Source organism: Triticum dicoccoides, chromosome 5A, assembly GCF_002162155.2.
Source record: "Triticum dicoccoides isolate Atlit2015 ecotype Zavitan chromosome 5A, WEW_v2.0, whole genome shotgun sequence".
Lineage (NCBI taxonomy): Eukaryota > Viridiplantae > Streptophyta > Magnoliopsida > Poales > Poaceae > Triticum > Triticum dicoccoides.
Window position 1 is genome coordinate 536,664,714 of NC_041388.1, and position 24,218 is coordinate 536,688,931.

A 24,218-nucleotide genomic window follows, 5' to 3' on the forward strand; every position below is an offset into this window, starting at 1 on the left:
CCATAATAATGAATAGCTTCGCAACCGAATAAAAAACACAAACTTTACAACCAAATTTAAATTGTCACGTATACATAAAATAAAGAACTAATACATCTAATAGTTGCCAAGATGAGTTCATATGTGCTCCACCAAGTCATTTTGGAGGTGGGTTAGGGGCTGAAACGCATCGTGCCGCTTTCTTTCTTCCAGGAGAAGAAAGACAAGGCGATCTCGCCCCTGCCGCCAGGGCGTCTTTCTCCGCCGCCGTCCTTCGGCGGCTCCCCTCCGCGGACGACCTCGATCGTCGGCGGTGAGGGGAGTCACTGGATCCACGCGTGTGGATTGTTTTAGGCATTAGTTTCTTAGGTTTTTGGGTTGTTCATCGTCATGGCTTCGGTGGTGGTGACGGCGGCGCCGACTAATAAATCTTCAGATCCTTCCCCAACGAGGCGATCCGCTTTTGGGGTGGATTTAGAAACCAGACTGTTCAAGCAAGGATGGTGTGGCGGCGGTGACATCCTCGTGGTGGACCTGTATCCTCGGGCTCCGCCATTACGACGACGTTTGCTCCAGCGTCGGCGTGGAGCTTGGGAGGTAGTCCAGGAGCGGATGCAGATTGTGGTCTGCATCGACGGCATCGGGAAGATGGTGGATCTGGGTTCGTGGCAGGCAGGTATGGTTTCCTCCACCAACGTCTTAGTTGTGCTGGGGTGCCAGATCTGGAGTTCGATGACGTGTCCGGGGTGTTGCCCTGGTCTGATTCGTTCAACGGCAATGGCTTCGCCTTTATTGGCGAGCCACCTTGGTGGTCCGCAAAGCTGCATATCAGCAATGGAGCCGCGTCAAGCTCGGGTGTGGAGGTGATCCGTCATTTTCTCCTTTGGTGGCTGCTATGGTGGTGCCAGAGGCAGGTGACGGACGTTGGTGTCAAGCTCAGAGGATTCTTCAGTCTTGTTTGTAATTTTACTTCTTGGCTGGTGTTCCTGTGTGCAAAGGCTAGCGTTCTGCTGTCTTTTCAGATTTGTCAGGTCGGTATGTACGTGGCTTGTACTATGATGCTTATGATATAAATGAAACACGTGTTACCATGCAAAAAAAGTCATTTTGGAGGTGCGTACGAAATTGGGTGAACTGTTCAAATGTTGTTGGTTTTTGGTGCTCATGCACAACATTTTCACCCTGAAATTAGAACCCTTGGTTGTAGATGTTGTCACCACGCTCATCCTCTATAATCATGTTCTGCATAATCACACGAGCACTCATCACCTCCCAAAACTTCTCGGTGCTCCATGTTAGTGCATAGTGCCGAACGATAGCCCATCGAGAGGATGCTCCACATCCTTCCTAACACTCTTTTTTTAACATGAAAAGATTTGTATTCGCTTAGCATCATTTCACCCTGAAATTGGAACCCTTGGCCGTAGATGTTGTCACCACGCTTATCCTCCACAATCATGTTGTGCATAATCACACGAGCACTCATCATCTCCCAAAACTTCTCGGTGCTCCATGTTAGTGCAGAGTGTCGAACGATAGCCCATCGAGATTGAAGGACACTCCACATCCTTCCTAGCACTTTTTTTAGCATGAAAAGATTTGTATTCGCTTAGCATCATTTTCACCCTGAAATTGGAACCCTTGGTCGTAGATGTTGTCACCACGCTCATCCTCCACAATCATGTTGTGCATAATCACACGAGCACTCATCATCTCCCAAAACTTCTTGCTGCTCCATGTTAGTGAAGAGTGTCGAACGATAGCCCATCGAGATTGAAGAATGCTCCACATCCTTCCTAGCACTTTTTTTAACATGAAAAATATTTGTATTCACTTAGCAATATTTTCACCATGAAATTGGAACCATTGGCCGTAGATGTTGTCACCACGCTCATCATCCACCATCATGTTGTGCATAATCACACGAGCACTCATCACCTTCCAAAACTTCTCGGTGCTCCATGTTAGTGCATAGTGTCGAACGATAGCTCATCGAGATTGATGGGCGCTCCACATCCTTCCTAGCACTCTTTTTTAATATGAAAAGATTTGTATTTACTTAGCAACATTTTACAGAGAGGAGTGTGAATGGACTCACACTTGACATGGAGAGAACATCCCTACCAAGACAAAACACCTGCATCCGAAGAAAGGCACCTAACAGCTAGAGGCCTATTGTGAATTTTGAGAGCTAGTTTTGCTTGATAATGTGCCTTAACATTAAAGTGCATATTGACATGAGCTATCCTGTTGCTATGGAATATCGGAGAGGTTGAATAGTTGCAAGGGTGGGCCTAATGCTCCAATGACCCACATCCTTGAAGATAGATGTCGCCTTTGCTGCCAACGCCAAGACAGAGCAATCTATGTAGAAGCATGGTTCTTGTATATGAAGTGCTTCAACTAGCATGGTAGCAAGATGCAACCCGAAAGCTTCAGCCTTGAGGGAAGAAGATGCGGGTGGAGACAAAGCGAAGACATGTAGTTTGTTACCAATGTTGATTGCCTCCAGTTTGTATGAGGATTCCAATGCCTGCCTGAGATGAATGGACATTTCCTTCATTTTTCCAGGCCGCATCACAAAAGATGGCATTACCTACAAGCAAAAAAAACTTGTTCTGGCACCAACTGCTGGTTTGTAGAAAGAGTGAAGCCTTGTTCCTGGGGAGTCAGTATATCTTCTAGCTTAGAGTTCTGCATGGTTGCATTAGCTATGGGAAACACATGAGATGGTTTGTAGAATTTTCTACCAAATAGAGCATCATTTCTTACCTTCCAAGTACACCACAAGAAAGTGTATAAAGTAGTGATGTTTTTTTGACTATAGTATAAAGTAGTGATGTTGATATGAGGATGAGTAGAAGTGAGCAAAACATGTATTATTTGAGGAATTGAATGATGATTTGCTGCAATGACCTCTGTTCTGGTGAACCAACGAGAGGAGAACCACACAACTTTAGAGAAAGGACATAGGAAAAACATGTGGATTTCATCCTCTAAAGTACCACATCTAGGACACTCTTCCATAATGTGTTTGGAGAACTTACTTGCTCGTTTACCTGTGGGAAGATCTCGACGAAGAACCCTCCAAGCAAAAGTTTCAAACTCTTAGCACAATCCATTTTTCTTGCCATACTTGATTAAGAAGACCAACAATCTGCTAGGGAACTAATTTCGGTCTTTGGTTATCTGACAGAGCAAGACTATTGAAGCAATGTTTATAAGCACTTTGAGAAGACCAATGACCTGCAGGAGTTAGTTTCCAAACTAGGACATCCTGCTCCAAAGAATTAATAATAGGGGTTTGCATAATAGCGCACGTGGTATGTGGAGTGAACAAAGAGTTGATTAAATCAACGTTCCAAGTTTTCTAGTTCGGGGTCCAAAGGTTCTTAACCGTACCAGGATAAACAAAAGGTGATTGTTCAATAATCATATTATCATAAATACTTTGCCATTGAGAGAACCAAGGAGAACTCCAAATGGAGCTACTGCCATCAACAATTTGGTAAAAAGAAGTCAAAATCAGAAGAGGTCTCACCTTGAGAATTGTTGTCCAAAAGTAGATTTGGCTATATTTGGCTTAGCCCTCCAAATGGATTTGTCATTGTGGTACTTCGCCTTGAGGATCAGCGCAAGATGGCTTTGGGGTTCTTTTGCTATCCTCCAGGTTGCTGAAAGGATTAGTCCTTGATTAATTCCGATCCGGAGATCCATAACTCCGATCGGATTGAAATTTTAACACAATTTTTTTCTCGATATAAGCTTCCTTGCGGATGAAGAAGAACTCCACCCGACTTACAGGGTGCCCACAAAGCACCCTGGCGCGCCCTGGGGGTGGTGGTGCACTGCCCCCTTGTGAAGCACGTGGGCCTTTGTTTGGGTTGATTCTTGCACCTAAAATTCACATATATTGTAGGAAAAATCTACGTATAATTTTACTGCCTTTGGAACTTGTTTGATATGGATTTTTTGCGAAACAAAAAACATGCAACAAACAGGAGCTGACACTGGGCACTCGATCAATATGTTAGTCCAAAAAATAATAGAAATTATTGCCAAAAGTATGTGAAAGTTGTAAGATAATGGCATGAAACAATCAAGAATCATAGATACGCCGGAGACGTATGAGTACACAAATCATATGCACCCACATTTTCTTCCCCAACCTTGGAGCAATTCATCGGTTGTGCATTGATATTACCGGCAGAGGCCAAGCGGTAGTTGTCGCACTACAAAAAAAATACACTTCCGTGATGATACGTGTTTGTCACAGTAGGTCACGTTTTCTGTCATGCATGTACATCCATGACAAATTTATGACAGAATCAAGATAGTCATACTTGTGCTGTCGTAGAAGTGCTCGATGACATTACCAAAATTATCATCACGGAAGTGTCCACTTCCATGACAATAAATCGTGCTTCACAGAAGTGCTTTCGTCAAGGGTGACCGACACGTGGCATCCACCGTAACGGAATACCTTAAGCTATCAGGTCCGGTTTCGGATCCGATAACCCATTAACAACCCCGACCAATGCGGATTTTCCACGTGTAAAATCATCATTGGCTGGAGGAAACACGTGTCGGCTCACCATTGGGACAAATGTCATCCACTCATTGGACCCAAAGCGCCTATGATACATCGACATGTGGCACGGCCCAACAGTGGCCCATAAAGTTTAAATGGGCCGGCACAACTAAAGGCCCACAAGATTTTGCAGACCATAATGGGACGGCCCAGCTAAGGGCGCACAAGATTTTTCGTGCCATAATGGGCCAGCCCAGGTAAAGGCCCACAAGACTTTTGCGCGCCATAATGGCCCGGCCCAGGTGAAGGCCACAAGATTTTTGAGGACCATAATGGGCCGTGAGGGAGTCCTGGATTAGGGGGTGTCCGGGTAGCCGGACTATAACTTCAGTCGGACTCCTGGACTATGAAGATACAAGATTGAAGACTTCGTCCCGTGTCCGAATGGGACTTTCCTTGGCATGGAAGGCAAGCTTGGCGATGCGCATATTCAGATCTCCTACCATTGTAACCGACTTTGTGTAACCCTAACCCTCTCCGGTGTCTATATAAACCGGAGGGTTCTAGTCCGTAGGACAAACCTCAACATACAACAATCATACCATAGGCTAGCTTCTAGGGTTTAGCCTCCTTGATCTCGTGGTAGATCTACTCTTGTACTACCCATATCATCAATATTAATCAAGCAGGACGTAGGGTTTTACCTCCATCAAGAGGGCCCGAACCTGGGTAAAACATTGTGTCCCTCGTCTCCTGTTACCATCCGCCTAGACGCACAGTTCGGGACCACCTACCCGAGATCCGCCGGTTTTGACACCGACATTGGTGCATTCATTGAGAGTTCCTCTGTGTCGTCGCTTTTAGGCCCGATGGCTCCTTTGATCATCAACAACGATGCAGTCCAGGGTGAGACTTCCTCCCCGGACAGATCTTCGTCTTCGGCGGCTTCGCACTGCGGGCCAATTCACTTGGCCACCTGGAGCAGATCGAAACCTACGCCCCTGGCCACCAGGTCAGGTTTGGAAGCTTAAACTACACGACTGACATCCGCGGGGACTTGATCTTCAACGAATTCGAGCCACAGCCGAGCGCGCTGCACTGTCTCGATCAGCATGATCTAGCTCTGCCACCAAACAATGCCCTGGAGGCCGCACACGCATCGGTTCCGACCCTTAATTCGGAGCCAGTTGCACCGATCGAGGATGAGCGGTTGGATGCCGCCTCGGGGGCTGTGATCCCAAAGGCGATCGAGCCGAACACCGGCCCCGCACTCCGCAAGGCCCGTGACTCTGAGGGGCCGGATTCCTCTCCGGACTCCGAGCCCTCCGCGCGCCTGCCGATCGAATCCGATTGGGCGCCGATTATGGAGTTCACCGCTGCGGATATCTTTCAGCACTCGCCCTTTGGCGACATCCTGAAGTCACTAAAGTCTCTCTCTTTATCAAGAGAGCCCTGGCCGGACTACGGTCAACAAGGTTGGGATACGGATGATGAAGAAATTCAATGCCCACCGACCACCCTCTTCGTAGCCACTGACGACGACTTAACCGACATGCTTGACTTCGACTCCGAAGACATCGACGGTATGGACGATGATGCAGGAGACAACCAAGAACCAACACCTGTAGGGCACTGGAAAGCCACCTCGTCGTACGACATTTATATGGTGGACACTCCAAAAGATGGAGATGGCGATGGAACAGTGGGGGATGACACCTCCAAGAAACAGCCCAAGCGCCGACGTCAGCGGCGCCGCTCTAAATCCCGCCAAAGTAAAAACGGTGATTTCGGCACGGGAGATAATAATACTCCGGATAGCGCCGAAGAACACCCCCTCCAGCAAGATTCAGCACAGGAGGATGGAGAAGCCAGCCCTCACGAGAGAGCGGCAGACAGAGAGGTTGAGGATGACAATTATATGCCTCCCTCTGAAGACGAGGCAAGCCTTGGCGACGACGAATTCGTCGTGCTAGAGGATCCCGCCGAACAAGAGCATTTTAAACGCAGGCTTATAGCCATGACAAGCAGCCTCAAGAAAAAGCAGCAACAGATTAGAGATGATCAAGACTTGCTAGCTGACAGATGGACTGAAGTCTTTGCGGCCGAAGAGTATGAACTCGAACGCCCCTCCAAGAGTTACCCAAAGTACAGGCTGCTACCCCGATTAGAGGAGGAAGCACCTACATCACCAGTGCATGACATGGCCGACCAGCCACCTCATGGCCGTGACAGAGAGGCCTCTCGGCCCTCCACTCAAGCCGTGCCCAGGCGCCGCTCAAAACATGCAAAGGCATGGGAAAATGCGCCAGACCTGCAAGAGATACTAGAGGACAAGGCAAGACAGCAAGATCGATCTACGGATCGCGTGGGCGCCCTACGACGCATGACGGGGATCGTCACTCCGGACACAATAAATCCGGCCGGGCCGAACACAGTAGACAATGCTCATTGGAGCTGCGTTGTGATATAGCCCAATACAGAGGCGCCGCACACCCACTATGCTTCACAGATGAAGTAATGGATCATAAAATCCCTGAGGGTTTCAAACCCATAAACATCGAATCATACAATGGCACAACAGATCCTGCGGTATGGATCGAGGATTATCTCCTTCATATCCACATGGCCCGCGGCGATGATCTACTCGCCATCAAATACCTCCCGCTCAAACTTAAAGGACCGGCCCGACATTGGCTTAACAGCTTGCCAGCAGATTCAATCGGTTCTTGGAAGGACCTAGAAGCCGCATTCCTCGACAATTTCTAGGGTACCTATGTGCGACCAGCGGACGCCGATGACCTAAGCCACATAATTCAGCAGCCAGAGGAATCGGCTAGGCAATTCTGGACACGGTTCCTAACAAAGAAAAACCAAATAGTCGACTGTCCAGACGCAGAGGCCCTAGCAGCCTTCAAGCATAACATCCGTGACGAGTGGCTTGCCCGGCACCTCGGATAGGAAAAGCCGAAATCTATGGTAGCCCTCACGACACTCATGACCCGCTTTTGCGCCGGAGAAGATAGTTGGCTAGCTCGCAGCAACAACTTAACCAAGAACCTTGGTAATTCAGATACCAAGGACAAAAGTGGCAGGTCGCGCCGGAACAAGCAAAAACGCCGCGTTAGCAGCGACAGCAACGAGGATATGGCAGTCAATGCTGGATTCCGAGGCTACAAATCCGGTCAACGGAAAAAGCCATTCAAAAGAAATACTCAGGGCCCGTCTAGTTTGGACCGAATACTCGACCGCTTGTGCCAGATACATGGCACCCCCGAAAAGTCAGCCAATCACACCAACAGGGATTGTTGGGTGTTCAAGCAGGCATGCAAGTTAAATGCTGAAAATAGAGACAAGGGGCTGCATAGCGACTACGAGGAGGAGCCCAGGCCGCCGAACAACAGTGGACAAAAGGGTTTCCCCCCACAAGTGTGGACGGTGAACATGATATACGCAACCCACATCCCCAAAAGGGAGCGGAAGCGTGCGTTATGGGACATATATGCGATGGAGCCAGTCGCCCCAAAGTTCAACCCATGGTCCTCCTGCCCGATCACCTTTGACCGAAGGGACCATCCCACTAGCATCCGTCATGGCGGGTTCGCCGCGTTGGTTCTAGACCGAATTATTGACGGATTTCATCTCACAAGAGTCCTCATGGACGGCGGCAGCAGCCTGAACCTGCTTTACCAGGATACAGTGCGGAAAATGGGCATAGATCCCTCGAGGATTAAGCCCACCAAAACGACCTTTAAAGGCGTAATACCAGGTGTAGAGGCCAACTGTACAGGCTCAGTCACACTTGAAGTGGTCTTTGGATATCTGGATAATTTCCGAAGCGAGGAGTTAATCTTCGACATAGTCCCGTTCCACAGTGGCTATCACGCACTGCTCGGGCGAACCACATTTGCAAAGTTCAATGCGGTACCGCACTATGCATATCTCAAACTCAAGATGCCAGGCCCTCGAGGAGTAATTACGGTTAATGGAAACACCGAACGCTCCCTCCGAACGGAGGAGCACACGACGGCCCTCGCAGCTGAAGTACAAAGCAGCCTCTCTAGACAATTCTCCAGTCCGGCCCTCAAAAGGCCGAACACTGTCAAGCGCGCCCGGAGTAACCTACAACAAGACCGCCTGGCACGTCCCGAGCTAGCGTAGCAATGCGGCCCCAACCCCAGCCCTCGCGATATAGCGAAACCAGTGCTTCACGTACATAACCACGCTCTTGAAATACCATGGGCACAGGGGAAGGGGCACTATCACGGCATGCCCAAAACACAACTTAAACCGTACAAGGGGCTGCCGAATTCTTTTTTTATTTTTCTCTTACTTTCAGGACTCCATACTTCGGACGACCTGTTCGGCAATCCAACTGCCGCACAAACGATGCAAGATCCAGGAAAGCAGACAAGCCATGCCGCATTATGGAACTCCCAGGTGGTCTCTATTACGAGCAGTATACCTGTTTTGCATACAATTCCGCGGCCTGCCCCTAGACAGGACATGTTAAATAGTCCAATTTTTTGCTTATCGCACTATTTGTATCGTTCTACTTGGATCACAGCCTTTCTATAAACAATGCATAGCTTTTTGTCTATCTTTTGCATTACTCTCTTTTTGTATATATGTTCATTAATAACATGCTGCACCCGTACACTGTGGTACGGCAAATACGCCAGGGGCTTCAGTACCCCTTAATATGGTGTGAGAAGTCCGAACACTTTCACAAGTGTGGAACCCCAAACTTATAGCATTATATGCATCGGCTCCGAATCATGATTTGGGTCAATAGTTGGGTTTGCCCGGCTCCTATGTTTTGGTGCCTTACGTTCCGCTATATCGGCTAAGGTAGCACTAGGAGAACTACTGTGATTGTGTCCGAGTTGAGCTGGACTGAGCACCTCAGTAGAGAAAGCTAAAACTGACTGTCATGATGAGGCGAGAGACCGGTCGCTGTTCGAGAGGTTTTTCGAGTCCCTAAAGACTTATGCCGCTTAGAGCGCGGAGCCGGCTTTGTCCGGCCAAGGCGTGGATAGCGCCCCGAACTCGGTCTTCCGAATACTAGGGGCTTCGCCGAAATGTAAAATTATAGAGTTCTATGGCTAAGTGAGAGTGTTCAAGCATTATAGTCCGATTGCCTCGTTCGTTGTGCTGAGCGCCTCCCTCGAAGGACCCGATCATGGGGAAAAGAGCGCTCAGGTTTATCCCGAACACCCCAACACTAGTGGCATGGGGGCAGAAGCCGACGACTGGCCATCTCTCAATTTTTGATAAATGGTCACATAGAAAGTAATATTTTAAATTCAAAGAGCATTGCTCAGCGCATATGAACAAGTTTTCAGCGCACAGGACAATACGAGCGAGTTTACTCAAAAATTACATCCCTGGTACATTCATCCGCCATAAGGCGGGCACCCGCCAGAACATCCTTATAATAGTTCTCGGGCTTGCGATGCTCCTTCCCCGGCGGCGGCCCGTCCCTCACAAGCTTCTCACCGTCCAGCTTACCCCAGTGGACCTTTGCACGGGCAAGGGCCCTACAGGCACCTTCGATGCAGACGGAGCGCTTGATGACCTCGAGCCTTGGATAGGCCTCCACCAGCCGCCGCACCAGTCCAAAGTAGCTCCCAGGCAGGGCCTCCCCAGGCCACAGCCGAACTATGAAGCCCTTCATGGCCTGTTCGGCCGCCTTGTGGAGCTCGACCAGCTGCTTCAGCTGGTCGCTCAAGGGCACAGGGTGTCCGGCCTCAGCATACTGAGACCAGAACACCTTCTCCGTCGAGCTGCCTTCCTCGGCTCGGTAGAATGCGGCGGCATCGGATACGCTATGGGGAAGATCTGCGAATGCTCCTGGGGAGCTCCGGATTCGGGTAAGTAACAAGTAGTTTACTTTTATATGTCTGCTTTGCACAAAGAATGCCTTACCCGCCACTATCTTTTTCACCGCATCCAACTCCTGGAGGGCCTTCTGGGATTCAGCCTTGGCAGACTTGGCAGTTTCAAGGGCCGATGCGAGCTCGAACGCCCGCGTCCTCGAGTCAAGCTCCAAACTCTCATGTTTTTTCATGAGAGCCTGAAGCTCTTGCTGCACCTCGCCGACCTGTGCCTCAAATTTCTCCCGCTCGGTGCTCTCCGTGGCCGCTTTCTTCTCGGCCTCGGACAACGCCTACTTGAGGGTCGCCACCTCAGTTGTGGCCCCTACAATAAACAAGCGTAATCCTGTCATTTTTTGCAATTGCATATTTTTATATATTTTTCTATAAGGTATCTCTTACCTTCCTTCTCCTCGAGCTGCCGCTTGGCAAGGCCGAGCTCTTGCTCGGTCCGCTCGAGGCCCTGCTTCAGGGCACCCCCCTCCGCAGTCAGTGCGGCGGTGGCTAGCAGTGAAGCCTGCATACGCATATTGACTCTTTTTTGTTAGACTCCTGCGAAATTTATTAGATCCTCTATTCGGCTTTTTCTTTCCGAACGCCAAACAGAGCATCAGGGCCTACTGTCTATGCGTTAATATTCTTACATATTTTTTACTTACCTCGAAGCCTGTTAGAAGGCTAGCACAAGCTTCAGTCAGTCCGCTCTTGGCGGACTGAACCTTCTAGGTCACCATACTCATGATAGTATGGTGCTCCTCGTTGATGGAGGCGCCCTTAAGCACCTCCAGTAGATTGTCCGGCGCCTCCGGTTGGACGGAGGCCGCCAGCTCGGTAGGCTTGCTCCTCTTAGAAGGAGGCCGCCAGCCGCAGTCCGGAACCGTTGAGGATTCCGGCGCGGTGTCCGGCGCAAAGCCGGACTTGGAGCCCTGGGGGGTCTTGTCCCCTTTACTCCCGGAGTCCGGGAGGTCGCCTCTCGGCTCTTCCAGGACCACCTCCTCTTGGCCTGCAACTTGTTGCGACGCCACTTCGGTGTCGTCCGCGGCGTGGGGGGGAGGCAGCGGGCGGAACTGAATTCACGTCCGATGAATCCAGGGAGCCGCTCGACGATTCGTCGAGCCCGGCCTTGGGCGGGCTGCATAATTATGTTTGACATAAGGAAAAGTTGTGCAACAAAGGAATGCCATGAGTTACTCTGGTATCCGAATACTTATGGTTCCGCTGGGCGCTTGGCCCTATGCGGCCACTCCTCTTCGCCCTCATCGGCGTCGTTGGAGTAGTCCGGAGGGAGGGTCTTCCCCTTCTTGGACCCTTCGGCCTCCCCTGTTGGGGCGGCCTTCCTCTTCTTTCCTCCCCCCGCTGGAGGGGGAGAGGATTCTTCTTCCTCCTCCTCGTCTTCACGGGAGGAGTGCGTCTCGGATTCGTCGGACGACGAGTCCGACACCACCATATGCCGGGAACTCTTTCGAGTCCCCGTGGCCTTCTTCTTGGCCTTCTTCTCCGGCACCACATAAGGTGCCGGAACCAGCAGCTTCGCTAAACGAGTGTCGGCTGGGTCTTCGGGCAAAGGGGCCAGATAGTCGATCTGTCCGGACTTCACCTGCCAAGCCTGTCAAAGGTGAGGGAGTTTAGATCCCGCATAGAGTCAAACTATGAAAAAACTAACATCCTGTAAAAGGTAAAAATAGCTTACCTCGCCAGCGTGACGCTGCGAGCTGAATCCGCGGTCTTCGGAGGCGGATGCGGGAGCCTCGGCGCCTTTGGTTAGCACCTTCCAGACGTCTTCGTACGTCGTGTCGAAAAGCCTGCTAAGGGTTGGGTGCTGCGCCGGGTCGAACTCCCACAGATTAAAGTCCCGTTGTTGACACAGGGAGGATCCGGCGGACGAGCATAACCTGGACTACATTGACAAGCTTTAGCTGCTTGTTCACCAGGGTTTGGATGCATTTTTGCAGTCCGGTCACCTCGTCTTGATAGCCCCACGACAGGCCTGTCTCTTTCCAGGACGTGAGCCGCATGGGGGGTCCGGACCGGAACTCAGGGGCGGCGATCCATTCCGGATCGCGCGGCTCGGTGATGTAAAACCACCCTGACTCCCACCCCTTCAAGGTCTCCATGAAGGCACCCTCGAGCCATAGGATGTTGTCCATCTTGCCCGCCATGGCGCCTCCGCACTCCGCCTGGTTGCCGCGCACCACCTTTGGCTTGACATTGAAGTTCTTGAGCCAGAGGACGAAATGGGGGCGGATGCAGAGGAAAGCCTCGCACACGACGATAAACGCCGAGATGTTGAGGACAAAGTTCGGGGCCAGATCGTGGATATCCAGGCCGTAGTAGAACATGAGCCCCCGGACAAATGGGTGGAGAGGAAAACCTAGTCCGCGGAGGAAGTGGGGAAGGGATACAACCCTCTCATGGGGCCTAGGGGTGGGGAGGAGCTGCCCCTTTTCGGGAAGCCGGTGCGCGATGTCTTTAGATAGATATCCGGCCTTCCTCAGTTTTTTGACATGGCCCTCCGTGACGGAGGAGACCATCCACTTGCCTCCCACTCCGGACATGGCTGGAGAAGGTTGAGGTGGGAAGTGCGGGCTTGGGCGCTGGAGCTCGGGTGCGCAGAAGATGGATAGCCAGAGGAGGAAGAAGGCGTAGGTAAAAAGGTGGATCCTTATCCCCTTATATGGGCGGATGCGGCTATGCGTCCCCACCAGCCTGGTAAAACTCGCTTATCTCCCAAGCGCCATGATAAATGGCATGGTTGGGTTACCCACGTCCGTATTGATGAGAATCCCGTAAATGGGGGACACAATCTCTGCTTTGACAAGACGTGCCAAGGAAACTGCCTCGCAAACGCGCTGAGGTGGGGAAGTAAAAACGATTCGAATAAAGGACTTGGCAATAGCATGATGTCACGCTACGAAATACGTCGGCAGATTAGATTTGTGTTAATATTATTCTCTCTATGGCAATATGTGGAAACTTATTTTGCAGAGCCGGACACTACCCTTAGTGTTTACAAAACTTTTATGAAGAACTTGGAGGAGGAACCCGCCTTGCAATGCTGAAGACAATCTGCGCTCCGTACTTGTCGTCATTGGAGCCTGGTTCAGGGGCTACTGAGGGAGTCCTGGATTAGGGGGTGTCCGGGTAGCCGGACTATACCTTCAGCCGGACTCCTGGACTATGAAGATACAAGATTGAAGACTTCGTCCCGTGTCCGGATGGGACTTTCCTTGGCGTGGAAGGCAAGCTTGGCGATGCGGATATTCAGATCTCCTACCATTGTAACTGACTTTGTGGAACCCTAACCCTCTCCGGTGTCTATATAAACCGGAGGGTTCTAGTCCGTAGGACAAACCTCAACATACAACAATCATACCATAGGCTAGCTTCTAGGGTTTAGCCTCCTTGATCTCGTGGTAGATGTACTCTTGTACTACCCATATCATCAATATTAATCAAGCAGGACGTAGGGTTTTACCTCCATCAAGAGGGCCCGAACCTGGGTAAAACATTGTGTCCCTCGTCTCCTGTTACCATCCGCCTAGACGCACAGTTCGGGACCCCCTACCCGAGATCCGCTGGTTTTGACACCGACAGGACGGCCCAGCTAAAGGCCCATGAGATTTCACCGACATTAATGGGCCGGCCCAGCTTTAGGCCCACAAGATTTTGAGGACCCTAGTAGGCCGGCCCATTAACTGGCTGCCATGTTTTGGGCCAAATGCCGGCCCATATTTGATCCGGTCCATTAATGGTCTGCCACGTTTCGGGCCTAATAATGGCCCATATGAGATCCGGCCCATTAAAAGCCTACCATGTTCTGGGCCAAATTACGGCCCAGATCAGTTTCGGCCCTTTAAGAGGCTTTGGGCTAAATTATGGCCCATATCAGATTCGGCCCGTCAACTTGACGCTACGCTTTTGGGCCCATTTGCTAAAGGCCCATTTAGTAATTCGGCCTGATATTAGTTTCGTCCTGTTAAGGGCCGTTTAACATTTCGGCCCTATATTAATTCCGGCATGTTAAAAGCCCGTCATATAGTTGGGCCTAACTACGGCACGGTTTGCATCCGGCCTGCTCGCAGCCGATAATCTGATTGGGCCAAACAAGGACCGAGACAATTTTGGCCTGTTATAAACCCATGATTTGATTGGCACATTCATGGGCCGGGGTCTATTTCAGCCTGCTGCCGGCCCGTGAGCTGTTCGACACGTTTCAGACCCAACCTACTTTTCAGCCTCCTAAAGGCCCATTGAGTTTTCTTGGGAAAATAGGGCCGGCGGTTTACTCGGCCTATTAAAGGCCCAAATCTACTAGTGGGCGGCCTGTTAACGGACCAAGATGACGGGGCCCATGATGCGGATCATACATGGTGATTTGCATGACGGCCCGACTATGTACCGTAATTTTACGGTTTGGCCGGTTTACTGCGAAGACATGATATATATACAGTAAAATAACTACAGCATCGTGAATGAGAAAAACACCTAGACTATACAATAAAGAAATTACGGCATATTACATCCACCAGGCATCAAAGTTCGCCACTATGGTAATAAAGCACAAGCAGATAGCAGATTACATACACTGGCCATCAAAGATCGCCACCAGCGCAACTGAACACGCCGACAAAATAATATACAAAACCGACAACCCTTCAATAGAGTTCAAGAAAGGATAGCCCTGCTCGGGAGCTGCAGGGCAAGCACCTGAGCAAGCTAGTGAGACTGCACTTGTTTGACACTTATATCCTCCTCACTCTGAAAGATAAACAAGCACACAGATGACATGTTTTGCACATACAAGTATCAGTGCTGACAATTCATCACATTTCTTACCGACGAATAAAGTGACACAGTTTAAAATAGCATTAACACAATATGGTATTGTTCAGGTCAAGACATGGCAGGAAATGACATTATGAAGGAGTTGGCAGCTTCACGACACCACTGGATTACAGATCAAGAACTCATAAGTATCAATGGTTAGTGTGCTATCAATTTATCCCATTTCAGATTGGCAAAATAAGATCGCTTGCTCTGTATAGTTTAATTTACATAGTATGAAGAAGGAACTTGGTTGTACAACTAAAAACTTAAATTAAGAAGGACAAACTTTTGTTTATGAACTGGAGTGCATAATAAACTTTAAACATGCAATTTGATGCAAACACCAAAAATAAACAGTTGTTGCAGTCATGCCTAACCAAATATACACAACAAAGTTTGAAGGCTTGAGAAGGACAAACTTACATTATTGGTGAAGACAGGCTCTATAAAGCCCTTGTCCATGCTGATGAGGGGGGGGGGCAATTCAAGAAGTTTACCATAGAATCTTCTTCATAAGCATTGCCTTTATTCTACATTTTGTTAAGAGTAAATATGGATGTGACAGTATAAGAAAAAATGGAGAATATTTAAGATAAGATGAAGAGTGATGCTACATCACCTAGTAGCTATAAATGTAAGTACAACGATACATGCAAAAGATACAGCCAAGAGCAATGCAGAGCTAAACTTCTTCAGTACCATCGGTGTTATCCAACCTTATGGTAAGAGTAAATATAGATCTTATGTGTAGAAGATGGAGGGCAAAGGAAAATAAGCTACAGAGTGATGGTACATGAACAACTACCTGTCAATATAAGTACACTGATAAAGGACAACAGGTACTTACAAGAACAATGCAGAGCTAAAAAATTTCATTGGCATTGGATATATTCTACACTAATGTAACCATTCATACATATCAGATAATTTGGAGTGAACAATTGATAAGCAAGCTATCATGCATACTGCTATCACATAATGAACTAGGTATGTATGAAAGTGCAATGATACAGGACAACAGGTACTAACAAGAGCAAAGCAGCGGGCAACATATTTGCGATATCATGTCGTTCTTTTCAAACCGAAATTCTTTTTCGAGAAGATTTCCTGCAAAAAAGATCCGTAAGGCACATGCGGAAAAGTAGAAGTTCAAATTGTCATGCGATATCATAGACAGTACCTCATCCTCGGACTGAGATCGGTGCATAACAAGGTTTTTCCATTCAATGTCTTCCAAATTTAGCACCGGAGACTTCACCAGAAATTCGTTTATAGACTTGCCATCAAAGTGTGATTTCCTCAGGTAACACCAATACTGTTGCAATGCTTCCTTGAAAAGCGAAAGCAAGCTTTGCTCGTCATGACTATCCATGACCCTCGCCTACTTACAACAATGTAATGTAAATCACTGATGTGTTCAATCAGCAGAAAACAGGAAAATAATCACCATGAATAATAGCACTTACACGTAAGTGGGACAGGAAGATGTGAAAATGGTGTTTGTCTTCACTATAATATTCCAATGATGGGAATATATGCAGATAGTCCCTAACAACATTGAAAGCATTGTCTTTTAAACTGGGAATAACTGGAATGGGGTTCCAATCTGCAGGAATTGGCCGTCTCTGTAGTTGGGATTGGTCTTTGGCCGGTGGACTTGCTGTACTTTTTGCTGGAGGGGGATTTTTCTGTGGTACAACTGGTGCTATGGCAACTGAAATCGGCACACCTTTTGCTGGAGTGCAGGTCCTGTGTGGTGGGGCTAGTGGTGTGGCCAGTGAAGTATGGGTACAGTCTGCTGGAGTCGATCCTACGTTTTGTGTCACTGGTTGTATAGCCAATATAAGTGGGGTGCTGTCTGATTTCTCCGGCACAACCACGTTTTTCAAGGACTTTACTGGTGCTCCTTCAGGTTCGGCAATCACCCTCTTCCTTTTTGATGTCTAATGCACAAGAACAACATTTGAGTAGAAAAACAAGGTATGATGACAGATGGAATATGTATTGATAATGGATGGTCATGGCATCTCGACATATATGATGAGTAAACTAAGCAGATGGCGGTGCAACAAAGTAGAAGAAATGCAAGACAACATATGCAAGATATGCGCAATCAATAAAACCTTGCCAAATTAGAGCAGGCACCTTGATGGGTGAACATGATAGGCCATCTGCCTTTGACTCCTCGAGGTTAGAATAGTCATTAGGATCATATTCTGAACAAGAATCTACAGGTGGGGAGCGTATGAGTTTCATTACATCCAGAATGGCACTCAATGCCTTGGTGCCAATTTTGTTAGTCATTGCAGTGTCCCACAATATTCTTCTAATGCGCGGATTCTGATATTCACTGTAATTATGTACAATATATGAGAACCATGAAAACATAAATAGTTGTGAGATTATCTTTGTAATGCAGAGGATATTCTAATATAGGGGCGCCCCTGTAAACACTTGTGTGCTATCACTGGATTCTGATGAAAGAGCTCATGTGTGTTGTAATATGGTGCATGCATTTATATAATCTAGCACAAGTACACAAAAAAATAGGCTCGAGAAGTAAGGATAGTTGGCAGATGATAGGTTCAAAATATACTTTATAGAGAGTTTATTGCCAAACCATGATAGCAAGAGCTCACAACAACTAGGCAGATCATAGTGTACATAAAAGGGGTACACCATAACCATGATATATAAATCGGGAAAGTGGAACTGGCATGAAAATACGGTGTTGTATTGCCGCTAGTAATTGAAAGCCTATCGATCAAGTACATGCCAGCTCTATCAGCTGTTGACTGCAGATGTCCCTCCTCCCCTTCCTAACAAGGAACATACTGTACGTACAAAATACAGAATAACAAAAGAGAAACATGTTAAAGAAAAGAAGAGGAAGCATATTCTTGAGGTTCCACTTAATTGCATACAATGTTGGTTGCCCACTCATGATGAATCACAGCGCCCAAAGAAATGAAATTCCATGTTGTCTCTCTATATGTGGCAATTTTGAACAAGAGTCATTAGGATCATATTCTGAACAAGAGTCAACAGGTGGGGAGCGTATGAGTTTCATTGCATCCAGAATGGCACTCAATGCCTTGGTGCCAATTTTGTAAGTCATTGCGGTGTTTAGCTTCAAGAGTGGACTGCTGCTAGTGAGACACAAAGCAGCTACACATATCATAGTGTAGATATAACGGGAAAACCATAAGGATCAGAGTAAAATCAGCAAAGTGGAACTTGCTGGAATATATGTGCTAGTATTGCCGGTACGGCTAGAAAGGCTTCGGATAACAGCTCTCTTCAACTGAAGGTGCGGTACTGTTAATATCAGTGTAACTCTCAAAGGCGACACAACTCCCCGCATTTTCTTGCTATTCTTATAGGATTCAAGTGGGCAGGCCACTACAAATCCTATTCCCATGTTCACAAAATCCTACAAATCAAAGAGGCCCGACGAGTTCAAAGTGTCCATACCAACCGACCGTATAGACCTCTACACTGCAAATGTCCCTGCTCATCCTCACTACAAGGAACATACTGTACTACTATCATACTCCCTCCGTTCCAAAATATAAGTCTTGGTAGAGATTTCCACTATGGATCACATACAGATGTATCCAGATACAGTTTAGAGTGTAGATTCACTCATTTTGCTCCATATGTACTCCATGGTGGAATCTATACAAAGACTTGTATTTAGGAACAGAGAGAGTACTTATTAAAGAAGAACGAAAGAGGAAAATGGTAAAGAAGAGCAAGCAGATTTTGGATAATAAAATATTCGTTGCGTAGTGCCCACACATGATGAACCAGAGCGCATTAAGAAAGCAACTCCCTGCTGTCTCTCTATATGTGGTGCACATGCTTTTTCGAAAGTAAAGTAGGAACACTAGCTAACCAATTAAATGTTATCTTTTTTAGTAATATCAACATTATATCAGATTCGTACTTGAGCAACAAGTTCGGAATTATGAGGTGCACGTTGTTTAGCTTGATGGATTCAGGAGCAGTGCAAACATGTACGATGATGGTACTGAATATAAAGGCATGTCTGCATTTGGGTCAGTCGACCATTTCAGGCGGTTGGATGAAGATCCTATGTCTCCTAACCCTTCTTCTTCCTCGTCTCTGATTCTTCCCATACAGAACACCGCACGGGCCGCCGGCCGGACCATCGGCCCCCACCGCCTGTGTTCCTCTGCCATCCCCACCCCCACCCGAGCCCCCACCCGCGTCGAGTTTTCTTCGCTCGGTGAGGCCCCACCACCACCCCACCCCCCAACCAAAGTACCCATCCGAGCCCCTTCGTTCGCACCGGCGAACTCCGGCGAGCTCTAAAAAATCTACTGACTCAATTTTGAAATTTAGTCTACTGTGATTTAACTAGTGTGGAATATAAAAGGGGAAAACCATAAGCATTGGGAGTATAGTGTTGAGCGTGCCATGGCGGATCTGAAGGTGCAAACCGGACAAAGGCAACTTCACAACCAATGTTTGCTCTCAACTAGCAAGTAAGTGATGGACAAGAAATCAGAGTAAAGTAGTGGCGATCTATTTTCTTGCTGCGATAAATAAGTTGAGTAGATACGAAAGAGTACCGCCTCTGGTGCGGCGCCCTGTATGCATCTGCTGAGAATTTGACGGTGCTGCGGTAGCGATGGCTGTCGGCAGCGTGGAAGCAGATCTAGGAGGGTAGATGGTGGCGGCGGGGTGCGGTGGATGAGACGGTCATAGGAGCGGCGCCGGCAAGGTGCGATGCTGTTATTAAATATCTCATGGAAAATAAAGATGCTAAACCTAGACTTATTAGATGGGTTCTCTTGCTACAAGAATTTGATTTGCATATTGTTGATAGAAAAGGAGCTGAGAACCCCGTTGCAGACAATTTGTCTAGGTTAGAAAATGTTCTTGATGACCCACTACCTATTGATGATAGCTTTCCTGATGAACAAATAAATGTTATAAGTACTACTCATAGTACTCCATGGTATGCTGATTATGCTAATTACATCGTTGCTAAATTCATACCACCTAGTTTCACATACCAGCAAAAGAAAAAGTTCTTCTATGATTTGAGACATTACTTTTGGGATGACCCACATCTTTATAAAGAAGGAGTAGATGGTGTTATTAGACGTTGTGTACATGAGCATGAATAGGAACAGATCCTACGCAAGTGCCACTCCGAAGCTTATGGAGGACACCACGTGGGAGATAGAACTGCACATAAGGTATTGCAATCCGATTTTTATTGGCCTACTCTCTTCAAGGATGCCCGTAAGTTTGTCTTATCTTGTGATGAATGTCAAAGAATTGGTAATATTAGTAGACGTCAAGAAATGCCTATGAATTATTCACTTGTTATTGAACCATTTGATGTTTGGGGCTTTGATTATATGGGATCTTTTCCTGCGTCTAATGGATATACACATATTCTAGTTGCTGTTGATTACGTTACTAAGTGGGTAGAAGCTACTCCAACTAGTAGTGCTGATCATAACACTTCTATTAAAATGCTTAAAGAAGTTATTTTTCTGAGGTTTGGAGTCCCTAGATATTTAATGACTGATGGTGGTTCACACTTTATTCATGGTGCTTTCCGTAAAATGCTTGCTAAGTATGACGTTAATCATAGAATTGCATCTCCTTATCACCCACAATCTAGTGGTCAAGTAGAATTGAGCAACAGAGAGCTCAAATTAATTTTGCAAAAGACTGTCAATAGGTCTATAAAGAATTGGTCTAAGAAACTTGATGATCCATTATGGGCCTATAGAACTGCATATAAAAATCCTATGGGTATGGCTCCGTATAAAATGGTTTATGGAAAAGCATGTCACTTACCTCTCGAACTAGAACATAAGGCATATTGGGCTATTAAAGAGCTCAACTATGATTTCAAACTTGCCGGTGAGAAGAGGTTATTTGATATTAGCTCACTTGATGAATGGAGAACCCAAGCTTATGAAAATGCCAAGTTATTTAAAGAAAAAGTCAAAAGATGGCATGACAAGTTGTTTAAAGAAAAAGTCAAAAGATGACATGACAAAACAAGCTTGTGATGTGGAAGTAATAAAAGCGACGGACTACATAATAAAGGTTCATATCACAAGGGGCAATATAAAGTGATGTTCTTTCGCATTGAGATTTTATGCATCCAACCATAAAAGCGCATGGCAACCTCTGCTTCCCTCTGCGAAGGTCCTATCTTTTACTATTATCTTCTACCTTATGTAAGAGTCATGGTGATCTTTACCTTTCGTTTTTATTTTATCCTTTGGGAAGCACAATATGTTGGAAAGATTCTGATATATGTACCTAATTGGATGTAGGGGAGCATGAGTTATTATTGTTGACAATACCCTTGAGGTAAAAGGTTGTGGGGCGAAACTATAAGCCCCTATATTTCTCTATGTCTGATTAAAACTTCGTAACCACAAGTATTGCGTGAGTGTTAGCAATTATGAAGGACTAGATGATAGTTGAGTATGTGGACTTGCTTTTTAGCTCTGACATAGACTCTTTCTGATGTTATGATAAATTTCAGTTGCTTCAATGACTGAGGTTATAGTTGTTGGTTCTCAATAAGGTTTCTGACTCATACTTTTGCATTGTGAATAGATCATCACTTGAACATAAGTAATCATCTGACAATATCTATATATGTTGCTGCTATGAGAATATCATGATGCCTTCATGTCCGTATTTTATTTTTATCGACGCCTCTACCTCTAAACATGGGGACATATTTATTGTTATTGGCTTTCGCTTGAGGACAAGCGAGGTCTAAGCTTGGGGGAGTTGATACGTCCATTTTGCATCATGCTTTTATATCGATATTTATTGCATTATGGGCTATTATTTCACATTATGTCACAATACTTATGGATATTCTCTCTTATTTTACAAGGTTTACATAAGGAGGGGGAATGCCGACAGCTGGAATTCTGGGCTGGAAAAGGAGCAAATATTAGAGACCTATTCTGCACAACTCCAAAAGTCCTGATACTCCACAGAATATCTTATAACAAATAATAAAAAATCCTCGCCAAAGATGAAGACCAGGGGCCCACACCCTGTCCACGAGGGTGGGGGGCGCACCCCCTACGGCACGCCCCCTACCTCGTGGGCCCCCTGGTGGCTCCCCGATGCCCATCTTCTACTATATGAAGTCTTTCGTCGAGGAAAAAATAGGAAGCAACCTTTCGGGACGAGACTCCGCCGCCACGAGGCGGAACCTTGGCAGAACCAATCTAGGGCTCTGGCAGAGCTGTTCTGCCGAGGATACTTCCCTCCTGGAGGGGGAAATCATCACCATCGTTATCACCAACGCTCCTCTCATCGGGAGAGAGCAATCTCCATCAACATCTTCACCAGCACCATCTCATCTCAAAACCCTAGTTCATCTCTTGTATCCAATTCTTATCTCCAAGTCCGGGATTAGTGCTAGTAGGTTGCTAGTAGTGTTGATTACTCCTTGTAGTTGATGCTAGTTGGTTTATTTGGTGGAAGATCATATGTTCAGATCCTTTATGCATATTATTACCCCTCTGGTTATGAACATGAATATGCTTTGTGAGTAGTTACGTTTGTTCCTGAGGGCAAGAGAGAAGTCTTGCTATTAGTAGTCATGTGAATTTGGTATTCGTTCGATATTTTGATGAGATGTATGTTGTCTAGCCTCTAGTGGTGTTATGTGAACGTCGACTACATAACACTTCACCATTATTTGGGCCTAGAGGAAGGCATTGGGAAGTAATAAGTAGATGATGGGTTGCTAGAGTGACAGAAGCTTAAACCCTAGTTTATGCGTTGCTTCGTAAGGGGCTGATTTGGATCCATATGTTTCATGCTATGGTTAGGTTTACCTTAATACTTTTGTTGTAGTTGCAGATGCTTGCAATAGAGGTTAATCATAAGTGGGATGCTTGTTCAAGTAAGAACAGCACCCAAGCACCGGTCTACCCACATATCAAATTATCAAAGTACCGAACGCGAATTATATGAACGTGATGAAAACTAGCTTGACGATATTCCCATGTGTCCTCGGGAGCGCTTTTCCTTATATAAGAGTTTGTCCAGGCTTGTCCTTTGCTACAAAAAGGATTTGGCCACCTTGCTGCACTTTATTTACTTTTGTTACTTGTTGCTCGTTACAATTTATCTTATCACAAAACTATCTGTTACCACTTATTTCAGTACTTGCAGAGAATACCTTGCTGAAAACCGCTTATCATTTCCTTCTGCTCCTCGTTGGGTTTGCACTCTTACTTATCGAAAGGACTACGATAGATCCCTATACTTGTGGGTCATCAAAACTCTTTTCTGGCGCCGTTGCCGGGGAGTGAAGCGCCTTTGGTAGGTGGAATTTGGTAAGAAAAAATTTATATAGTGTGCTGAAATTTACTGTCACTTGTTACTATGGAAAGTAATCCTCTGAGAGGCTTGTTCGGGGTATCTTCACCCCGACCAGTAGAGCAAAGAGTTGCTCCTCAACCTACTGAACCTACTGAAAATGAAAATGGTCCCTTTGAAATTCCTTCGGGTATGATAGAAAAAATGATAGCTAATCCTTTTACAGGAGATGGAACAAAGCATCCTGATGAGCACTTAATATATGTGGATGAAGTTTGTGGGTTATTTAAGCTTGCAGGTATACCCGATGATGTTGCTAAGAAGAAGGTCTTCCCTTTATCTTTGAAGGGAGACGCGTTGACATGGTATAGGCTATGTGATGATACGAGATCATGGAACTATATAAGATTGAAATTGGAATTTTATCAAAAGTATTACCCTATGCTACAAAAAGGATTGGGCCACATTGCTGCACTTTATTTACTTTTGTCACTTGTTGCTCGTTACAATTTATCTTATCATAAAACTATCTGTTACCACTTATTTCAGTACTTGCAGAGAATACCTTGCTGAAAACCGCTTATCATTTCCTTCTGCTCCTCGTTGGGTTCGACACTCTTACTTATATAAAGGACTATGATAGATCCCCTATA